This window comes from Penaeus monodon, unplaced genomic scaffold (assembly GCF_015228065.2).
Source record: "Penaeus monodon isolate SGIC_2016 unplaced genomic scaffold, NSTDA_Pmon_1 PmonScaffold_63, whole genome shotgun sequence".
In the NCBI taxonomy this organism is placed as follows: domain Eukaryota; kingdom Metazoa; phylum Arthropoda; class Malacostraca; order Decapoda; family Penaeidae; genus Penaeus; species Penaeus monodon.
Genome location: NW_023661328.1, coordinates 116,238 through 126,237, shown reverse-complemented (window position 1 = coordinate 126,237; position 10,000 = coordinate 116,238). Strand labels below are relative to the sequence as shown.

At 45.5% G+C, this 10,000-nt stretch overlaps 2 protein-coding genes across 2 annotated transcripts in view; both read right to left on the bottom strand.

The window, feature by feature from the left end:
• LOC119571434 (zinc finger protein 135-like) overlaps nucleotides 1-9,157 on the bottom strand; it is an 11,551-nt gene extending 2,394 nt beyond the window's left edge. The window contains exon 1 of the mRNA XM_037918736.1: nucleotides 9,099-9,157. The gene's annotated coding sequence lies outside the window, so the exon portion shown is untranslated. The remainder of the gene's footprint in view (nucleotides 1-9,098) is intronic.
• Nucleotides 1-10,000, bottom strand: part of LOC119571435 (zinc finger protein 611-like) — a 107,295-nt gene that overhangs the window by 28,881 nt on the left and 68,414 nt on the right. The gene's annotated exons all lie outside the window — the stretch shown is intronic.

The window sequence follows — 10,000 nt, the reverse complement described above, 5'->3', positions numbered from 1 at the left end:
GGGTGAAGAGGGCGACGGAGAGAGTAAATTTCCTCAGTGTAGGGCAGGCTGAGGACGGGCAAATGAGGAGTCAATTTAGGAGGAGAGTCGTGATAGAAGGTACGCCGCGCCCTGGATAACGCGGCATCGAGAACATGACCAGGGTAGCCCAGTTTGGAGAAAGAGCGACGAAGGAAGACGATCTCTCCATCCAGGTACTGGGGGTCACAGATGCGAAGGGCGCGAAGGAACAGCGAGGTGGCAACACCTCTCTTCACATGGAGAGGGTGGTATGAGAAGAAGTGTATGTACATACCACTATGCATGGGTTTCCTGTATATGGAGAAGGAGAAGTGGTCAGCAGAGCGATGGACTAAGGTGTCCAAGAAGGGAGCCTGTTGTCAACCTCCCATTCCACCTTGAAACGGATGGAAGGAGAGAGAGAGTTCAGCTGCATCAGGAAACCCGGAAACAGAGCAGGGTCATGAGGCCAGAGAGCAAAGACGTCGTCGACATACCTCAGCCAGATCGACGGCCGAATGGAGATGGAAGGGAGAAGCTCAGACTCGAAGAATTCCATGAACAGGTTTGCCAGGACTGGAGAGAGGGGAGAGCCCATGGCAACACCGAACGTCTGAGAGTAAAAACGACCTTCGAAAGAAAAGGAATTAGAATCCACACACAGACGAATCAGCTGGAGGAAGGCGTCGGTGGGCAGAGGGAGACGAGGATCCTCTGCAGGGAGTCTCCTCTGGAGGAAAGCCAGGACATCATCAAGCGGGACCTTGGTGAACAGGGACTCAACGTCCAAGCTCATCATGGTCACCGGTGAAGCTCCGCGAACGCGGGAGATGAAGTCCTGAGAGTGGCGCAGGTGAGCAGGAGAGAAGGTGCCAAGAAGGGGAGTGAGACACTTTGCCAGCCAGGCAGCAAGAGGGTGCGTCACAGATCCCCGGGAGGAGATGATGGGGCGCAGAGGCACGGCCGGCTTATGGGTTTTAGGAAGCCCATAGAAATGAGGGAGTCGAGGGTTGATGACCCTGAACCTCTGGTATAGATTCGCCTCCGGAAAACAGGCTGCTATCTCTTTCAGGCGACGGTGGAAGGTAGCAGCAATGCGTTCACGGGGGTCACTAGTCAAGGGAGCATAAGTGGAGGCGTCATCCAACAGGTCCTGGGCCTTCTGCAGGTAAGTGGCACGGTCGAGGACCACCACCGAGTTGCCCTTGTCAGAGGGCAGAATGGTGACGTCCTCCCTGCGCAGGCTTTGAAGGGCCTCACGGTAACGCCTAGGAATGGAAGGGTTAGGATGGAGGAGAGATTCGAGGGCCGGGATGAAAGCACCACGAAGGAGAGAGACATCAGGCAAAGAGTTCCTGTGAGAAGAGATGAAACGGTCAAAGGAGGAAATAATGTCGATGGAGGTAAGGGGGTGAGGGCGGAGAGCAAAGGAAAGACCGAACCCAAGGAGTTGAAGCTGGTGGGGGGTCAAGGACAGGGAAGATAAGTTGGTAACAGCGTCGGTGAGGGAGAAGCGGGACCAAGGACTGCGGGCGGTCAGGCTGGAAAGTTTCTGGGAGAGAGAGCGGCCATGGTTGGTGGAGAGGGACCGGGAAGAATCATGGGCAACGTCGGACATGAGCTGGAAGATATGTCTAGGGAGGCGCTCCTCCAGGAAGTCCGAACGTGCACGTGAACGGTAGAAGGCATGCTCGACGTCCCTCCTGCCAGCACGAATGCGTTCAAGGAGGAGAGAACGTGCATAGTCCGGAAAGGGAGATCCTTCCTCCGAATGTTTCAGTACATTAGCGATGGAGGAAGGGAGTACCTGCTCGTCAAGGCAGTCACGGAGGAAACGTAGTTGGTTCTTCCGTCGGGCCGTGGCGATGACTGAATCCTCGTAGGCACGAAAAGCAGGTACCAAGTCAGGGAAGGAGGTGAACAGGAACGAGAGAAGATTTCTTTTAACCGTGGGGTCCATTATGAATAGCAAAACACTCTTCCGTGCTGATACAATGGAAGAAAAACCCACAATACAAAAACTAGATTTATTGAAAATGAGACTACAGTTTCGAAATCCACCTGGATTCCATCTTCAGGTCTGAAGAGGAAAGGGAGAGGAGGGGGTATAAAAGAGAGAGAGGAGAGGCAACGCGGGAACACGGGGCGGGTGAGGACAGACGAACGGAAGCAGAGGGAGGTCACATCAGGCTGCCTAATTTCAACTTGAACAGCGGCTTTTCTCCTGCTGACAGCCTCCTTGCTTCCCATATCCTCCGCCTTCTACCGTATGCCGGCCACCCGGCGCATAGTCCGCCCGATCCTCCGACCTGATGTGACCTCCCTCTGCTTCCGTTCGTCTGTCCTCACCCGCCCCGTGTTCCCGCGTTGCCTCTCCTCTCTCTCTTTTATACCCCCTCCTCTCCCTTTCCTCTTCAGACCTGAAGATGGAATCCAGGTGGATTTCGAAACTGTAGTCTCATTTCAATAAATCTAGTTTTTGTATTGTGGGTTTTTCTTCCATATACGTATATATACATATATATATATATATATAATATATATATATATATATACACACACACAAACACACACACACACACACACACAGAAACACACACGCCATATATATATATATATATATATATATATATATACATATATATATATATATAATATATATATATATATATATATATATATATCTGTGTGTATGTGTGTGTGTGTGTGTGTAAATATATATATATATATATATATATATATATATATATATATATATATATATATATATATATATTGTCACAACTGCGAGATTACTCTGGACCTTCACCGACGTTTACCTTACTCTGTGAGGCGGGATTAGGTCCTTTCCGATTGGCTCGTACGCCTCGTGGGGAACGAGGGTATCGGGCCTATAAATCGGCGCGGCGCATAAAAGGAGCACTTGCCAAAAATTAGTTCATCACCCACGATCACCCAGTCAATGCGAAGAGAGTGACTATGATAACAAATAGGCCAATTCAAAGTGTCATTGAGCCACCCTGGAGTACCGGGACCTCAATCGCGCCGCGAATCCCTTCCTTGTTATTATACCTCTTGCTAACGTAAATGTCCAGCAAATTATCTCTGTCTTCAGAGAGTATTTGCATTTTCACTGCCCTCAGCGGTTTTTCTTCTTTACCCATTGACGGTGACAAGGGAATACTACACCTCTCCTCAGACCCGCAGCTCTCTCTATCACAGGGAAACCTGTATAGAGAGGCCCAGCAGTCTGAGGCGACATCTAGGTGTGCTTTATCTCCTCCTGATCTCCTTTCCCCTTCCTGTGGTCATCTGGACCTACATAAGTCCCCTGAGGACTTTTGTATTCGTCTGGGTGGTGCGCTGCTTACCTGTTGTCCCTTTGTAGCAAGGTTTGGCAATAAGGGAGCGGCCCAACACAAAGCTCCGATCCTCTAGTGCACTGGAGAACGCAACCAGTCTGCCACTAGAGGGGGTCGAGTCTAGGCTTCTTCTTTCCTCATCTCTCTCTCCCTTCATCATCACCCCCGTCATCCCTCACCTGACCACATCACCCACTCACCCGACCCATGCACCGAAAATGACTAAAATCAAAATCAAAGTTCTTGGTGGTCCCACCCAAAAAAAACGTGAGACCCTTGCCAATGCACTGTTTTGTGCAGAGATCAGAGTACTTCGGTACTTCACCATCCATGATGGCTACCTGGCACTGATTGAGGACGACATCCATGCCGAGAAGCTCTTCTCGAAGGATGTCGTCCTGAAACTTAAAAAAACTTGGCTTTTCTCCTGTAATCCCCATTGACATGAAGGCTAAGCTAACGCTTGTCTTAAAGAAACTGGACCGACAAGTTGTCAATGAGTCGGCTTTAGACATTGAGGAAGAGATCTCATCTTCCTTCCCAGATGCCCAGGTAGAAGACATCTATGTCATGAAACCTAACTATATAATAAAAGTAAGATTTTCAGACCATGCTACAGCCAAAAACATTAAAGAGAAGGGGATATACCTCTTCAAGGTATATGTTGCCCCATGGCAAATAGAATTTGAGAGGTTCACACCCATTAAACAATGTATGAACTGCTTTGGCTACGGGCATCTCAAAACCCATTGCAAATCAGAAAAAAGAGCCAGATGCACTGAGTGTGGTTCTAACACCCACTCCTTTAGGGACTGTAGAAGTTCCGTTAAAAAATGCCTTAACTGCGGCGGTGCCCATAGGACATTTGCCAACAGTTGTCCTACCAGGAAGGAGGCCATGAAAATCTCCCAGGAGAAAGTTAGGGAGAAAGAAAAAGAAAAAGAAACTAAACCATACAGGGCCGTGGTCCAAAAGACGGCACAGGAAACTGTGCAGGCTACAACCAATGCCTGGAAACCCCTTATAAATCAGGTCCGCCAGGAGATAAAACATACGAAGAATGGACCTTCCATCCACCTGGCTCTCCCTAACAATCTCTCCAGGGAGATTCTCGTAGTCCTCCTGCATGCTCACATGCAAAATATCATTGCCCCTGAAAAGGGATTCAGACACCATGCAAAAGTAGCACTGGAGGCAAATAACCTTCCCGCCCTAGACCTTGGGGAATCTGACTCTTGGGGCATCCTCAGAGTGATCCAACCCCCCAACCAGACTGTTCAGGCCCAGCCTGAACAATCCCAGCCCGCGGCACCAATGCCTCAGCCTGTACAGGCCCAGGCAGCGGAGCCCCAACCCCCACAGGCTCAGCCCATTGAGCCCCTCCCCCAGACACCGAAATCTCAGCCTGCTGAGACCCAGTCACTGGAGCCCCAGTCAGTTCCCCCCCCTAAAGTAACATCGGCACCCCCCTCCACGGCCTCCTCCTCTCGTCAATCAGTGAGGCCAAAAAACATAAAAATCCCCTCTGTTATGGAGCTCAGGGATATCCCCAGCGATATCCCTCTGAGCACCCCTGATGCCCCACCTCCTACACCAGACCTTACCGAACCCACTGGAACCTTCACTGATGACGAGGGGCTGGAGCGCCTCATGGACGGAACTGGTACAGATCCCAAACAATATGGCATCCGGCTCTTTTCAGAAAATCCCACAAAGTACCAGTACTCTGATCGATATGAAATTGGCTCTGAAATTAAAAATAAAAGAATAAAGTGGTTAGTAACGAAAAGAGAGCATACCATCATGGTCACAGTCAAAAGGTTACACAAATACCTCAAGGAAGGCAACATGCGCGTCACAAACGACATGATTGAACAATGCCCAGACATAAGCCAATTAAATAACGGGTACTTCCTTGGATAACAACACAAATACATATGGCACACCATACACTACACTCACGCCTCACCATCATACAACACAACGTACTCCACTGGACAACACGCAAAACTGAACTGTGCAACACATACAGAAGACACGACCCACACATCATACTCATTAACAGCCATGGGCTCAATAACACCACCCCACTCAAAATCTACATGTACACCACCTACTCTTCCAACAAATCACAAGAAAGAAGCGATGGCGTAGCAATTGCGATCAGAAACGACATCTCACATAAAATCATCAATAACTTTCAGTCAGACCTACTGGCAGTCGAAATAAGTACACCACATGGACCCATTATACTAGCAACACTATACATTCCACCAAGAAGACCTTTCATACCAGAACCTGACATCTTGCAGCTCCTGAGACATAACAAACCAATATACATCATGGGAGACTTTAACGCAAACCACGCACTCTTTGGCTACAACCACACAAACACCGTTGGCAGAGGCCTCACCTCACACATACAACAAGGCAGACTCACACACCTCGGTCCACACACACCACCATACATATCACATAACACAGCAACAACACCTGACATAGTCTTGGCAAACCACAGAGCACAATTACACCACCATATCACAACAGGCGACGTCACATCCAGCGACCATCCCGGTTATCCTAGCACTGTCAACAAACCCTATCATGATCCCAACACAACCCCGAGAATCCTTCAAACATGCAAACGGGGAGGGCTTTAGACAATCACTTGAAGACACACATGTAACTGATCTCGAGGGGCAACCCACACACACAATAAACACCCACCTTGAACAGTGGTACACAGACATACAGACGGCCCGACAGGCCAACATCCCTAAAACAACACACAAAACTATCCCTTATTACAGAGAAACACATCGCCTGAAATTGCTTAAAGTACAATACAGACACTTACACGAACTAGCACTAACACGGGGCTGGGACACACAATTACGCACACGATACAAAGAAATCCAAACACAAATAACACACGAAATTAAAGCAATGAACAAACACCACTGGGACACACTCGCGCAAAGACTATGTCAAAACTCTAAAGACCCCAAGAAATTTTGGAGTTCCTTCAAAAAACTCATGGGGTCGAACAAACAGATAATCACATACATATACAACACACACAGACAGAAGGTTGACTCGGTGGAGGAGATGGAGCCTCTCCACAGGGAATTCTGGCAACAGAATTTCCAAATCTCCCCCACCGAGAACGCCCGATTCCACCACATTACAGAGACCGAGGTTACAAACTACATACAACAACATAGGAACATAATTCTCCCAGAAAACATCATCACACTAAACACTCTCACAGAGGACAGTCCCCTCTACACACCAATCACTCCCAAAAGAAATAACAAACACAATCAAACGCACCAAAAACACAACACCAGGAGCAAGCAACATAAACAAAACAATCATCGAACATCTTCCACCCCGATTGATCAGCAGACTACGCCATATCTTCAATGCAGCACTGGCAACAGGATATTTCCCTGACAAGTTCAAACACGCCACACTCACCTTAATACCCAAACCAGGGAAATCCACACACGAGGTGGGGAATTACCGCCCCATCTCACTCTTAGAAGTCCCAGGAAAACTGCTAGAGAGGGTAATAGCACAGAGACTCATCCCACACCTTGAAAACAACCAAACACACAACATTAGGCAATACGGCTTTCGCCCACACAGGGGGACCGAGAGCGCCATCGCCCTCGCTTACGAGGAGATCGCTCTCGGTCTCGCTAACAAGCACCAGACGAACGCAGTACTACGAGACGTCAGCAAGGCCTTTGATAAGGTATGGCATGACGGTCTCAAATACAAACTAACACAACTACACCTCCTCACACACTTCACACGCCTTCTCTGCAGCTTCCTGGATGACAGGACTGCCACAATACGCCTGGGAGCCCACCTAGGCATCCCCATCCACCTCAGAAGTGGAGTACCACAGGGAAGCGTATTATCGCCAACCCTCTATATCCTGTATACAGCCAATCTGCCTGAACCGACACCATACAGCAACAATATTTCCTATGCAGACGATATCACACAGATTATCACACACCCTTCTAAATCACAACACTTCATGAAACGAACAACAGAAAGAGCTATACAGAACATCAACACATTTGAGCACCACTGGAAAATACAGACAAACATAAACAAATTCAAACTCATACCCATAGCACGCAGAAAATCACAACCAATCACGATCAACAACACCAACATTCCATACACTCACACAGGCAACATTCTCGGACTTCATTTCACAAGCACAGGCTACACAACACACGTTAAACAAAGAATAGCACAAGCAAAACCAACACTAACCAAACTAAAACGCTTTTCATGCTGCACACCACAAACAAAACTCTGACTCTACAAAACAACTGTCAGACCCATCTTAGAATATACTGCTATCCCACTGGTTGCAATATCATACTCACAAAAACTCCGAATGCAATCAGTACAGAACAAAGCACTACTCTGGGTACACGGCGCAACATTTCTAGACCGAATTTCAGCAGAAACACTACACAGAACATACAGCATGGAACCACTAAACACACGCATACACAGACGAGGCAAAAACACCTGGGCCAGACTACGCGAACAAGAAGACGAACAATATAACAACATCTTCGAAAAACACACAAACACTCACACAAACCACGTCTGGTGGCCCAGAACACTACCAATCACAGAACACGAAACACCCACACCGATATACACACACTCACACACCTACCCTGACCTGTGACCATGACCATGTTTTTTTATGTTCTAATTTTCATTTTATTAAAGGCTAAAAGAAAAAAAAAATAAAACAAATAAAACCAGAAGTCACCCTCAGAATCCCCAAAGGATTAGCTAATCCACGCCGCACAGCACTTATAATATCAATGGCAAATAGAGCGACCATCGGCTCTGCCAGCTCACCTGTGAGCACACCTGCGCGCGGCGCGGATTAGCCAATCACGGGGGAGACAGGGCTGGCCACCTTGGCGTCTTTCAAAGATATAAACTCGGCGGCGCTGTTACCACGGCTGGTCACTTTGCCCGCTTCGGCCCGCCTAGTGGTCGTGGGATCAGCGCTCACGAACTATAAACGGAGAGATTCCAAGGACCGAACATCTTACAAACTTGCTACGGACTCTGACTCGATTGCCTGTGATTATGGGAGTGCACTCGTGCAATTGCATAAGGCAGACACGCGATTCAGAAGACGAGCAGGATGGAGATGTTCTACGGAAAAAGGGAAAAAAAAAAATAAAACTCTTAAAAAAAAATAATAAAAAAAATAATAATAATAAATAAATAAATAGCCTTCTATCACTGTTATTCTATGTTCGTACCCTATGTTTACTTGCTTTTGTTCTGCTTTTTTTGTTCCCGTCTCGTCATCTATTTACATATGATATTTACTTCCCTATTTACTTAACTACCATTTTTGTTGACATTCCTTATTCTCTCTCTGCTGTTTTTGTTCTGTCTTTGTCCTTTATACTATGTTATTATTATGTTATTATTGCTATCACCTTTTTATCACAATTACCTATGTCTATCTATGCAACATGCTCCCTTTTCGTTCCCACCCAATTGCAATAGTCAGACCAAGTTGTCAAGAATTCACTCCCCACGATTGATATATAATATACCACTTTATTCTTTTATTAACTACCACTCAAATCACCTCATCCCTCATCACATCTCACCCATCCCACTCTGTCTCTATCTAGATTTATTTCCCCTTGATCACCCATTACTCACCGTTTTATGTAACATATTTCTCATTCTGCCACTGGAGTCCCCCAGCCTCTTTCTTTTCTTGTTCTCAGCATCTAAAAAAAAATATACAAAATTAAAATAAATATAAAACAAAATATAAAAGTTTAAAATAATAAAATAAAATAAAAAACTAAGTTATTCACTTCTATTCATTTAATCTTAAATTAAACTTGTTCTTGTTCTTGTTCTTAATAATAATAATAATAATAATAATAATAATAATAATAAAACTTAAAAAGTAATAAAACCAATAAAAAATCATTTTAGTTAGAATTAAGATTAGATATTCCTTGTTACCACAATTCACTCTCCTTATTAATCTAGTTTAAAAATAAATAAAAAACATAAAACGTAAAAATAGAAAAAAAAAGTATATAAACAAAAATAAATATATATACATAACTATATATATATATTTATTACATAAAAAGAGGCATTTACTTCAAAGAAAAAATAACAATAACGTAATCATCGGCTACTTTTCGCAAATAACATAGAAATAGATCAATAACTTACCTCCCCCCCCTCGATCCAGACATGAATTAGAAATATAAATTCAATATATTTACTTTGCAAGGTGTTTTCGCCCCCTACTTTTCCAATCTCTAACTTCCTTAAATTTCACCACTTTACCTTCTTCCCCCCCGCCCTTCGATTTCTTCACCTCTTTACTCCATTATTTATGATTATGATTATGATTAGTTCATCAACAGCGATTCAGTAGTTGTCCCGTGACTTTTGACTTGTGTGCTCCCTTCCGCCATGTGACATCGCCTGCTCCGCTGGATTCTCTCTCTCCCCCACGCTCCTGATTGTACATATTTGCTTATGTGTATATATAGTGTAATTTGTGCCTTACTAGTAAACCTTCTGTATGTTTTCCC